The following is an 11434-nucleotide window of genomic DNA, read 5'->3' on the forward strand; positions in this document are numbered from 1 at the left end:
TTGGACAGAACAGGGGACACACAGCACACTGACCCTCATCCATGCAGCACCCTCTACTGACTTTAGCGTTACACACCTCAATTCACCATGTGAGCATCATTTGTGATTATTCTGAATAAATTGTTTCAGTTCAAATGGGATCTACCTTGTGGGCTCTCTTTGAGCGGATTACAATTTTCATATATATTTTTTAAAAGCCTGCTATCTTTTACTATTTTCTGCTCTCCTCAAACCCTCGAAAGACCCCAGATGTCGCTATGGTGGCGAGTCAAACCCAAATTATATAGCCAGAGCAAGTATGAATTTAAAAAGCTCACCGTTGAACTCTGAATACACCTCGTTGTTGTGGAGGCAACCGCATCCCAGGTCTATGATCCGGACCCGGGGCGTGTCAGAGCCTGTCTCCACCAGGAGGTTGTCAGGCTTGATGTCGCGGTGCAGCACGCCTCTGGAGTGGAGCCCTTGGATTCCTTCCACCACTTGGTGCAGAATCATCTGATACAGAGGGAAAGCACACACACACACACACACACACACACACACACACACACACACACACACACACACACACAGAAAAGTCATCCTTCTGAACACAGGTAAATACACCTGAGCACACTACTATTTGGATGTATCTTTCCTGTTGGATTGTCCCCTCCCTGAAGACCCATGAAGGCTGAACTGAACCCCCATCCAGGCTGACCCCCACTCACCTTGGCTTCCTGCTCCTGCAGCGTGCTCCCCTTGCTCCTCATGTAGGCGCGTAGATCGACGGAGGCGTCGGGTCTCTCCTGCACCAGGAGCAGCTCCTGGTCCAGCTGGAACCAGTCGAGCAGGAGGACAACTGCCCCGGGGCCCTCAGGGTCCGGTTGATCTTCGGCGGCCCTCAGCATCAAAGACACTTCCAGCGGGCAGTCTGTCAGCTGCCCGTGAAGAGTCTGAAACACAGAGTGTATATAGAGTGGGCTAGTCCTGGAACAATCAAACCCAGGTTGTCATGGCTATAGAGCCAACAACAGGATTAAGGCAGACCGGGGAACAGGTTCATTGATTTAACATGTGATCGCCATCATAAGCAGAGTCATAAGATTACTGTAGATAATAACATGATGATTACAGTTACTCACCACCCGGGTCATTTCGACCATCTCCATGGGGATATGCTTTATAGCGACCTAAGCAACAAAGACACAAGCTCACTGCTTCACTGTTTAACAAAGGATGGGGTGGATCAGACACGTGTGTGCTAACACATGGAGTGTGGTTCTGTGGTGTAACTCTTACAGGCAGACGGTCCTCTCTCCGGTAGCCAGCAAAGACCCTTCCGAATCCTCCTTGTCCCAGCTGCTCCAGCTCCTCGTACAGAGCTTCAAAGTCGGCTGAGACAACACAGACTGTTATTGAGTCTATCTATCCATCCATCCTTCCATTCATCCCTTTATATCTAACCGTCCATCAGTCTGACCTGTGCTGTAGGTCGTCAGGCAGGTCTTTCTGGAGGAGGTGATATGGGCGGAGCTTTGGTCGGAGCGCTCAACACCTGCAGTGGAGCTGGGACCACTGCCAGATCTGTCCGTGTCCCGGGATCTGGACGAAGACCCAGGCACCTCTGAGTCTTCACGAGCCTCAGAGGAGTCCTCTGCCTTCCCCAGAGCCTCCACATGGAGAGGTTGTTTCCCGTAGCTGCTCCTCAACCTCTGTGACGGGCTTGGGCCTTCCTCCGGATCCTCTCTGCTCCTCTTCCTCTGCCTCACTCCACCCTCTTCTTGAGGAGGCTCGCTGGTCCGCCAGGGAGAGGTTTCTATTGTTTCAGGAGGTCTCTCCTGCACCAGGATCAGCTCCTGGTCCAGCTGGAACCAGTCTAGCAGGAGGACAACTGCCCCGTGGCCCTCAGGGTCCGGCTGATCTTCGGCGGCCCTCAGCATCAAAGACACTTCCAGCGGGCAGTCCGTCAGCTGCCCGTTAAGAGTCTGAAACACAGAGTGTCTATAGAGTGAGCTAGTCCTGGAACATTCAAACCCAGGTTGTCATGGCTATAGAGCCAACAACAGGATTACGGCAGACCAAAGAACGGGTTCATTGATTTAACATGTGATCGCCATCATAAGCGGAGCCATAAGATTTCTGTAGGTGATGACATGATTAAAGTTACTCACCACCCGGGTCATTACGACCATGTCCATGGGGATATGGTTTATAGCGACCTAAGCAACAAAGACACAAGCTTACTGCTTCACTGGTTAACAGAGGATGGAGTGGATCAGACATGTGTGTGCTAACACATGGAGTGTGGTTCTGTGGTGTAACTCTTACAGGCAGACGGTCCTCTCTCCGGTAGCCAGCAAAGACACTCCCGAATCCTCCTTGTCCCAGCCGCTCCAGCTCTTCGTACAGAGCTTCAAAGTCGGCTGAGATAACAGAGACCATTATTGAGTTTATTGATCCATCCATCCTTTCGTTAATCCCTTCATATCTAACCGTCCATCAGTCTGACCTGTGCTGTAGGTCGTCAGGCAGGTCCTGCTGGAGGAGGTGATACAGGCAGAGCTTTGGTCGGAGCGCTCAACACCTGCAGAGGAGCTGGGACTGCTGCCAGATCTGTCCGTGTTCCGGTATCCAGGCAAAGAACTGGGCACCCCTGGGTCTTTACGGGCCTCAGAGGAGTCCTCTACCTTCCCCACAGCCTCCACATGGGGAGGTTGTTTCCCGTACCTGCTCCTCAACCTCTGTGACGGGCTTGGGCCTTCCTCCGGATCCTCTCTGCTCCTCTTCCTCTGCCTCACTCCAACCTCCGCTGAAGGAGGCTCGCTGGTCTGCCAGGGAGCGGTTTCTATTGTTTCAGGAGGTCTCTCCTCCACCAGGATCAGCTCCTGGTCCAGCTGGAACCAGTCTAGCAGGAGGAAAACTGCCCCGGGGCCCTCAGGGTCCGGCGGATCTTCGGCAGCCCTCAGCATCAAAGACACTTCCAGCGGGCAGTCCGTCAGCTGCCCGTTAAGAGTCTGAAACACAGAGGGCCCTATTTTAACGGTCTGAAACGCAAGTGAGAAGCGCCAAGCGCAAGTAGCTTTGTGGGCGGTTCTATGGCGATGTCGCTGTTTTACCGGCGCAAAAATTACTCTTGCGCCCAGCGCAAATCTCAAAAGGGTTGGTCTAAAGTAGCCTAATTACCCGTAGGTGTGGTTTGGGCGTAACGGGCAATAAACCAATGAGAGTGCCAGCTCCCCTCCCCTTTAAGAGCCCTGAGCGCATTTGAATCTGATGAGTTGATATTTTGACAGCGCGTCTGCAGTCTCTGATGAGACAGATGCACATGAATTTCAAACTTCAAATGGCTCAGTTTATGGCCAAATAATATGGCCTAATTCACACATGGAATAAGGTTTTCTTCCACAACTTCAGAAATACTGAGTCCTCAAATAAATTTTGCCAAAGAAAACTTAACACACATATGCGGTAACTGTGGTTCTATTTAATGATGTACACAATACATTATAAACATTGTTTCTTATAAGTATTGAATGCATTATCGTTATCGACTTGTGTTCCTAATATGCATGTGTCCCCCCGTTAATATACATTGCCATGGACTGTATTATGCGTGACGTGTTTAGTTTGCGTGTGTTTAAACAGATGGGCGCACACACGCGCGCCCGCATTCATTCATTATTTTTAACACTCACTCGCGGTAAAACAATGTTTTCTCACGATCAAACACCCATCAATCCTAAAAGTTATGGGCAGGTACAGGATGTCTGTGTCAAGAAAATATGTGTTTGCTGTAGGTCTACGGTGTTTGCAGATGCATTGATTTAAAAGTACAACTTATTACCGCTGTATCAGCTGTTCTTTCCCAAATAATTTGCCAAGAATGTGTGGCTAGGTAGATAGAAGCAAAGTGTATGCACGAGGTGCACAAGCAACATTATGCATGCGCCCTTAAAATAGCATCTGAAACAACGCTCCACTGACTTTAAACCAGGTATTTCCTGGATTGTGGTGCTGGTGATTTCTGAAACTGCAAAATAGCATCAGGGAACGTTTGCGCCAGAACACGCCTCCTCCTTTCGCCGGACCGCCCCTTGGGGCGCAAGGTCATTCATAATTTACCGACGCGTGGCGCAGGAGGGAAAAGAACGCTCTGCGCCAGTTGCAAACTAGCAACGACACATGCGCCAGTGAGAAAGTCAATTGCGCTGGATGCAAGATAGGGCCCAGAGTTTATATAGAGTGAGCTAGTCCTGAAACATTCAAACCTAAGACCAGGATAACGGCAGACCAGGGAACAGGTTAATTGATTTAAAATTTGATCGCCATCATAAGTGGAGAAATAAGATTACTGTAGGTAATAACATGATTAAAGTTACTCACCAACTGGATCATTTCGACCATGTCCATGGGGATGTGCTTTATAGCGACCTAAGCAACCAAGACACAAGCTCACTGCTTCACTGTTTAACAGAGGATGGACTGGATCAGACACGTGTGTGCTAACACATGGAGTGTTGCTTTTTGGTGTAACTCTTACAGGCAGACGGTCCTCTCTCCGGTAGCCAGCAAAGACACTCCCGAATCCTCCTTGTCCCAGCCGCTCCAGCTCCTCGTACAGGGCTTCAAAGTCGGCTGAGACAACACAGACTTTTATTGAGTCTATCTATCCATCCATCCTTTCATTCATCCCTTCATATCTAACCGTCCATCAGTCTGACCTGTGCTGTAGGTAGTCAGGCGGATTCTGCTGGAGGAGGTGATACAGGCGGAGCTGTGGTCGAGGCGCTCAACACCTGCAGAGGAGCTGGGACCACTGCCAGACCTGTCCGTGTCCCGGGATCCGGACAAAGACCCGGGCACCTCTGAGTCTTCATGGGCCTCAGAGGAGTCCTCTGCCTTCCCCAGAGCCTCCACATGGGGAGGTTGTTTCCCGTAGCTGCTCCTCAACCTCTGTGACGGGCTTGGGCCTTCCTCCGGAGCCTCTCTGCTCCTCTTCCTCTGCCTCCCTCCACCCTCCGCTGAAGGAGGCTCGCTGTTCCACCAGGAAGAGGTTTCTATTGTTTCAGGAGGTCTCTCCTCCACCAGGATCAGCTCCTGGTCCAGTTGGAACCAGTCTAGCAGGAGGACAACTGCACAGGGGCCCTCAGGGTCCAGCGGATCTTCGGCGGCCCTCAGCATCAAAGACACTTCCAGCGGGCAGTCCGTCAGCTGCCCGTTAAGAGTCTGAAACACAGAGGGCCCTATTTTAACGGTCTGAAACACAAGTGAGAAGCGCCAAGCGCAAGTAGCTTTGTTGGCAGTTCTATGGCGATGTCGTTATTTTACCGGCGCAAAAATGAATCTTGCCCCCGGCGCAAATCTCAAAAGGGTTGGTCTGAAGTAGCCTAATTACCCGTAGGTGTGGTTTGGGCGTAACGTGCAATAAACCAATGAGAGTGCCGGCTCCAATCCCCTTTAAGAGCCCTGAGCGCATTTGAATCGGACGAGTTGATATTTTGACAGCGCGTCTGCAGTCTCCGATGAGACAGATGCACATGAATTTCAAACTTCAAATAGCTCAGTTTATGGACAAATAATATGGTCTAATTCACACATGGAATAAGGTTTTTTTCCAGAACTTCAGAATTACTGAGTCCTCAAATAAATGTTGGCAAAGAAAACTTAACACACATATGATATGTGGTAACTGTGTTTCTATTTAATGATATACGCAGTAAATTATAAACATTGTTTCTTATCAGAATTGAATGCATTATTGTTTTCGACTTGTGTTCCTAATATGCATGTATCCCTGTTAATATACATTGCCATGGACTGTATTATGCGTTACGTGTTTAGTTTGCGTGTGTTTAAACAGATGGACGCACACACGCGCGCCCGCTTCATTGATTATTTTTAACACTCACTCGCGGTAAAACAATGTTTTCTCACGATCAAACACTCATCAATCCTAAAAGTTATGGGCATTTACACGATGTCTGTGTCAAGAAAATATGTGTTTGCTGTAGGCCTACAGTGTTTGCAGATGCATTGATTTCAAAGTACAACTTATTACCGCTGTATCAGCTGTTCTTTCCCAAATCATTTACCAAGAATGTGTGGCTAGGTAGATGAGAGAAGCAAAGTGTATGTGCGAGGTGCACAAGCAACATTATGCATGCGCCCTTAAAATAGCATCTGAACAACACACCACTGACTTTAAACCAGTTATTTCCTGGTTTGTGGCGCAAGTGATTTCTGAAACTGCAAAATAGCACCAGGGAACGTTTGCGCCAGAACACGCCTCCTCCTTTCGCCGAACTGGCCCTTGGGGCGCAAGATCATTCCCTAATTAACCAACGCGTGGCGCAGGAGGGAAAAGAACGCTCTGCGCCAGTTGCAAACTAGCAACTACACATACACCAGTGAGAAAGTCAATTGCATCGGATGCAAGATATGGCCCAGAGTTTATATAGAGTGAGCTAGTCCTGAAACATACAAACCCAAGACCAGGATAACGGCAGATCAGGGAACAGGTTAGTTGATCTAACATTTCATCGCCATCATAAGCGGAGTCATAAGATTACTGTAGGTAATAACATGATTAAAGTTACTCACCACCCGGGTCATTTCGACCATGTCCATGGGGATGTGCTTTATAGCGACCTAAGCAACAAAGACACAAGCTCACTGCTTTACTGTTTAACAGAGGATGGAGTGGATCAGACACGTGTGTGCTAACACATGGAGTGTGGTTCGTGGTGTTATGCTTACAGGCAGACGGTCCTCTCTCCGGTAGCCAGCAAAGACACTCCCGAATCCTCCTTGTCCCAGCCACTCCAGCTCCTCGTACAGGGCTTCAAAGTCAGCTGAGACAAAACAGACTGCTATTGAGTCTCTCTATCCATCCATCCATCCTTCCATTCATCCCTTCATATCTAACCGTCCATCAGTCTGACCTGTGCTGTAGGTCGTCAGGCGGATCCTGCTGGAGGAGGTGATACAGGCGGAGCTGTGGTCGGAGCGCTCAACACCTGCAGAGGAGCTGGGACCACTGCCAGATCTGTCCGTGTCCCGGGATCCGGACGAAGAACCAGGCACCCCTGGGTCTTCACGGGCCTCAGAGGAGACCTCTGCCTTCCCCAGAGCCTCCACATGGGGAGGTTGTTTCCCGTAGCTGGTCCTCAACCTCTTTGAGGGGCTTGGGCCTTCCTCCGGAACCTCTCTGCTCCTCTTCCTCTGCCTCACTCCACCCTCCTCTGAAGGAGGCTCGCTGGTCCACCAGGGAGAGGTTTCTATTGTTTCAGGAGGTCTCTCCTGCACCAGGATCAGCTCCTGGTCCAGCTGGAACCAGTCTAGCAGGAGGACAACTGCCCCCTGGCCCTCAGGGTCCAGCTGATCTTCGGCGGCCCTCAGCATCAAAGACACTTCCAGCGGGCAGTCCGTCAGCTGCCCATTAAGAGTCTGAAACACAGAGGGCCCTATTTTAACGGTCTGAAACACAAGTGAGAAGCGCCAAGCGCAAGTAGCTTTGTTGGCAGTTATATGGCGATGGCGCTATTTTACCGGCGCAAAAATTACTCTTGCGCCCGGCGCAAATCTCCAAAGGGTTGGTCAAAAAGGTGTGGTTTGGGCGTAACGTGCAATAAACCAATGAGAGTGCCAGCTCCCATCCCCTTTAAGAGCCGTGATCGATTTGAATCTGACGAGTTGATATTTTGACAGCGCGTCTGCAATCTCCGATGAGACAGATGCACGTGAATTTCAAACTTCAAATGGCTCAGTTTATGGCCAAATAATTTGGTCTAATTCACACACGGAATACGTTTTTTTTCCAGAACTTCAGAATTACTGAGTCCTCAAATAAATGTTGGCAAAGAAAACTTAACACACATATGATATGTGGTAACTGTGTTTCTATTTAATGATACACGCAATACATTATAAACATTGTTTCTTATCAGAATTGAATGCATTATCGTTATCGACTTGTGTTCCTAATATGCATGTATCCCTGTTAATATACATTGCCATGGACTGTATTATGCGTTACGTGTTTAGTTTGCGTGTGTTTAAACAGATGGACGCACACACGCGCGCCCACTTCATTAATTATTTTTAACACTCGCGGTAAAACAATGTTTTCTCACGATCAAACACTCATCAATCCTAAAAGTTATGGGCATGTACACGATGTCTGTATCAAGAAAATATGTGTTTACTGTAGGCCTACGGTGTTTGCAGATGCATTGATTTCAAAGTACAACTTATTTCCTCTGTATCAGCTGTTCTTTCCCAAATAATTTACCAAGAATGTGTGGCTAGGTAGATGAGAGAAGCAAAGTGTATGCGCGAGGTGCACAAGCAACATTATGCATGCCCCCTCAAAATAGCATCTGAACATCACACCACTGACTTTAAACCAGGTATTTCCTGGTTTGTGGCGCAAGTGATTTCTGAAGCTGCAAAATAGCACCAGGGAACGTTTGCGCCAGAACACGCCTCCTCCTTTCGCCGAACCGGCCCTTGGGGCGCAAGATCATTCCCTAATTTACCAACGCGTGGCGCAGGAGGGAAAAGAACGCTCTGCGCCAGTTGCAAACTAGCAACGACACATACACCAGTGAGAAAGTCAATTGCATCGGATGGAAGATATGGCCCAGAGTTTATATAGAGTGAGCTAGTCCTGAAACATTCAAACCGAAGACCAGGATAACGGCAGACCAGGGAACAGGTTAGTTGATTTAACATTTCATCGCCATCATAAGCGGAGTCATAAGATTACTGTAGGTAATAACATGATTAAAGTTACTCACCACCCGGGTCATTTCGACCATGTCCATGGGGATGTGCTTTATAGCGACCTAAGCAACAAAGACACAAGCTCACTGCTTTACTGTTTAACAGAGGATGGACTGGATCAGACACGTGTGTGCTAACACATGGAGTGTGGTTCGTGGTGTTACGCTTACAGGCAGACGGTCCTCTCTCCGGTAGCCAGCAAAGACACTCCCGAATCCTCCTTGTCCCAGCCACTCCAGCTCCTCGTACAGGGCTTCAAAGTCGGCTGAGACAACACAGACTGCTATTGAGTCTCTCTATCCATCCATCCATCCATCCTTTCATTCATCCCTTCATATCTAACCGTCCATCAGCCTGACCTGTGCTGTAGGTCGTCAGGCGGATCCTGCTGGAGGAGGTGATACAGGCGGAGCTGTGGTCGGAGCGCTCAACACCTGCAGAGGAGCTGGGACCACTGCCAGATCTGTCCGTGTCCCGGGATCCGGACGAAGAACCAGGCACCCCTGGGTCTTCACGGGCCTCAGAGGAGTCCTCTGCCTTCCCCAGAGCCTCCACATGGGGAGGGTCTTGCCCGTAGCTGGTCCTCAACCTCTTTGAGGGGCTTGGGCCTTCCTCCGGATCCTCTCTGCTCCTCTTCCTCTGCCTCACTCCACCCTCCTCTGAAGAAGGCTCGCTGGCACACGAGGGAGAGGTTTCTATTGTTTCCCTGAAACAATAGTAACTGAGCAATGGGTCCGGGGGTTTTCGGACCAATGGCTTGTAGGCCCGCTCAGGCTGTTGATCGGCCATGATGGAAGTCTAGCCACGAATCAAGCTAATAGTATTTATATTCCTGTCTGAATATTGCGATGCAATGTTGCTCTTCAAGGTATATAAACGCTTATGCCAAAAACATGTCCCTTGGATACAGTAAACAGAAAAAGGTTTAGTTCTATGTTCTAAATTGTATCTGTGATGTCATAGAGCACCACAGATGTTGCATTTGAGGAATGTGCTTCCAATGTTCCATATGGGCTGTTGACTGGCAACAGATAATCCATAGATCGTAAACAAGTGCATAATATAAACGATATGGGGGGGGGGGGAGCTCTATAGCAACCACCATAGCAACCGTGACTGTCACGTGACGTGGACGCAAGCCCATTCGTAAAAATCGTGGGCGCATGGCACATGTTTAGACCCGTTGCTGTAACAAGGCTACTACGTTTTCCGCTGCGGAACTACGTAGTAATATTACATTCTGGTGTGAGACTGGGTTTAAGGGAAGTCGTCAGTTTCCGTTTTTGTTTCCGAAGGGGTCTGCTGCAAAAATCTGAAAAACCGGATTGTTGGTTTGATGCATCCATAACTAAATCTTGCAATGCGCAGCCCGCCCCCCTTCTCCAATTGAAAAACAAATCTCTCAATTGAAATGCATTGGTTTAAATGTCGTTCTGTGTAGTTCAACAAAGTCCGAGAAACGCTGCCTTCAAAATGCATGGCTTTACTTTGCGTTCTGTAGTGCACGGAAAAAGTCGGACAATTGTGCTCTGAGACACGGTTCAATAGATTAATTTTCGTGAGCATGAGCACAAAAACCGGGTCACAAACACACACACACACACACACACACACACACACACACACACACACACACACACACACACACACACACACACACACACACACACACACAACACACACACACACACACACACACACACACACACACACACACACATACACACAGAAAGAGCCTGATCAATTGGCCACCGTGGCTCTCGGAGTCTGTAGTAGGGAATGTAATGTGCATATTGTTCAGGAAAGCCGAAACTGCTGAGGCAGGAACACCCTGCAAATACCAACTCATTACTCTTCATTGATTCTCATGAAAATAGTACCGGGGAGCCCTTCGTTAAAACCCACATGGCTGTCACCTAAGACTTATGTACAGCAACGTCCTGTCCATACACAAATACCACATGACGTTGATTCTTGCTCTTTTTCCAAATGTTTGACTCACAATGAGAACAGTCATTTTTTTGTTTGACAATTGACTGTACAACACCATCAGTAAAGCGTTCAGTGAAGAAAGACCTCAGACAAATAGCAAATAACGGTTATACCGAGGAATCTCAGTGTCTTACGTGTTGATCGATCGATCGATCGATTGATCGATCTATCTATCTATCTATCTATCTATCTATCTATCTATCTATCTATCTATCTATCTATCTATCTATCTATCTATCTATCTATCTATCTATCTATCTATCTATCTATCTATCTATCTATCTATCTATCTATCTATCTATCTATGTATCTACCTACCTACCTACCTACCTACCTACCTACCTACCTACCTACCTACCTACCTACCTACCTACCTACCTATCTACCTATCTATCTATCTATCTATCTATCTATCTATCTATCTATCTATCTATCTATCTATCTATCTATCTATCTATCTATCTATCTATCTATCTATCTCTCTATCTCTCTATCTCTCTATCTATCTATCTATCTATCTATCTCCATCTATCTATTTATTGATCAGCCAATCTATCTATACCTATCTATGTATCAATCTCTATCTATCGATCGATCGATCTTCCACCACTGCCTGGAAACTCTGCTCACTGCCAGTGAGCAGAATTCCAGGCTTCAGGTGTGTTTGTGTGTGACT

This window comes from Gadus morhua, chromosome 14 (assembly GCF_902167405.1).
Source record: "Gadus morhua chromosome 14, gadMor3.0, whole genome shotgun sequence".
NCBI classification, from domain to species: Eukaryota; Metazoa; Chordata; class Actinopteri; order Gadiformes; family Gadidae; genus Gadus; species Gadus morhua.